Genomic DNA, 2,497 nt, shown 5'->3' on the forward strand with positions numbered 1-2,497 from the left:
TGCTCTTGTGAAAAGAATGATTTTCTTCATTTCATTTTGGACTTTTTGTTGCAAGTGTATAGAAATACAATTGATTTTATGTATTGATCTTGTATTTTGCAACCTCGCTGAACTCATTTATTAGTTCTAATAGTCTTTTAGTGGCTTCCTTATAGTTTTCCATTTACAAGATCACATCTTGTGATCTTGTGAATAGAGATAGTTTTACTCCTTGCTTTCCAATCTGGTTACCTTTTATTTCTTCTTCTTGCTTAATTGCTCTGACTGGAACCTCCACCAGATTTGGGGGTAATTTGCTAAGCAGCAACAGATAACTAATATAAGCTGCCTGGCATGGGGCTGCAGACACCTCTTTGACATAGAAGAGTCTGGCCAAGAGTGAGGTGGTTATCTTCTCCAGGGTCTGTTCTCTTGCGCAGCTGAGGACCTGGTCTCTCCAGTGGCTGGGTGGTGGGGTAGCCTTATAAGGAGTTGGTAGCCAGGGACTCTTCTCTGGTGGCCTAGGGTTACAGCTGGAGCATGAAACACCTGGAGGCAGAGCTGGGACTAGAACCTGAGCATCACGTTCCCTACCTAGGTCTCCAAATTCTTTCATTGGGAGTGATGACTCAAGCTTGAGTTTTGGCGATGTTCTCTTGTGGCTTTCAGTTATGCTTAGATACATGAAGAAGACAGGTGTTGTCTATTTGTATGAGGGTCTAGGTTGTCCCCTGGAAAATAATTGGCCCTAAATAGTGAGAGAGTCAGGGCCTCGGGCTTGCTGGAGAAAACCTCCCATGCTGGAGGGCAGAGGGATGCCCTGTGCAGCTCCTGCCCACTACTCAGGTCAGGTCGAGCTCTGCTCCCCAGACCCCAGTCTTTGCCAAAGGGGGAGGCAGCTGTGCACACTACTCCAGGAATGGCTCCCCTGGGCCCTGAGAGAGGCTGAAAGCCCCACAGAAACATGCCCCTATGTGCAGGGAGTGCCTAGGTGCCATATAATTGAGAGAGAATTCTGTGAACACGCAAGACTCCCTCTGCATGGTCCAAAAGAAGTGTGTGGGGTCATATTTTCAAAAGAGGATAGAGTTGCTTCTGGGGGTTGACATTCAGCTGGTGGTTCAAGGCCACAGACTTTCCATCCTAGGGCCTTGTTGAGGCCACAGACTTAACATCCTAGAACCAAGGCCCAGTTTCTCCATAACCTTGTTGAGAAGACTCCAACGCTGGTAAACACTGCTGTGACTTACTGGAAGCCTCAACTGGCCACGTTTTGGCACTATGCCTAGGTTGAGTTGGTTCCTCTGACCCCTGCTGAGATCTCTACAGCTATTCAGAGTTAATAGCTCAAACCTGTAGCTTCAAACAGCTCACAGTTAAGGAAGCTCTGCTGAAAGGTTTGGTGGCCACCGAGGTGTAAATGTGGTTTTATTTTTTACTTAAAAATTTTTTTTAAATTAATTTTTTATTTATTTTAATTAGTTTCAGATGTATAGGACATTGGTTAGACATCTATATAGTTCATAAAATGATCTCCCCAATTGCTCCCTCCCTCTACTGATCCTCCACCTAGCCAACGTATTAATGCTAACTGCATTCCCTATGCCGTGCTCCCCATCCCCGTGACCATCCATTAGCTACTAATTTGTAGTTCTTTAACCCTTCACCCCATTCTTCCAGCCCCAAGCCCCTCCCTCTGTCTGACACCAAATTGTCCACTATATTTGTTAGTCTGTTTTTGATTAATTTGTTCTTTGTATTCCTTAGATTCCACATGTAAGTGAAATCATATAGTGTCTCTCTGTCTGACTTAAATGTCTTCTAGGTCCATCAAAGCAATATCTCCTTCCTTTTCATATGTAGGGGGTCTTGTTTTCTTATCCTTTCAGCCACTCTATCTTTTGGTTGGAGCACTTGATTCTTTTCCATTTAAGGTACTAATTGATAAGAATGTAGTTGTTACCATTCTTTATTTCTGTTTTTAATACATGTTTGTTTCTTCTTTTAAAGAAGTCCCTCCAGCATTTCCTGTAATACTTGCTTGGTGGTGATAAATTCCTTTAGCTTATTTTTGTCTGAGAAGCTCTTTATCTTTCCTTCAACTCTAAACGATAGCTTTGCTGGATAAATTCTTGGTTGTAGATCCTGGGTCTTCATCCTGTCGAATATTTTGTGCCAAGCCTTTCTGTCCTGCATAGTTTCTTTTGAGAAATCATCTGCCAGTCTAATGGGTTTTCCCTTATATGTAATTCTTTGTTTTTCTCTTGCTGCTTTTATATTCTTTCTTTGTATTTAACCTTTGGCATTTCAATTATGATGTGTCTTGGTGTGGGCTCTTTGGATCCCTGATTTTTGAGATTCTCTGAGCATCCTGGGGTTTTATGTCCATTTCCTTCACCAGGTTAGGGAAGTTTTCCATCATTGTTTCTTCAAATAGCTCTTCAACATCTTGATTTTCTTCATTTACGCCGTACAGACAGATATTTGGAGGCTTAATAGTGTCCCATATCCTCCTTAA

This window comes from Pteropus medius, unplaced genomic scaffold (assembly GCF_902729225.1).
Source record: "Pteropus medius unplaced genomic scaffold, Ma_sr-lr_union100, whole genome shotgun sequence".
NCBI classification, from domain to species: Eukaryota; Metazoa; Chordata; class Mammalia; order Chiroptera; family Pteropodidae; genus Pteropus; species Pteropus medius.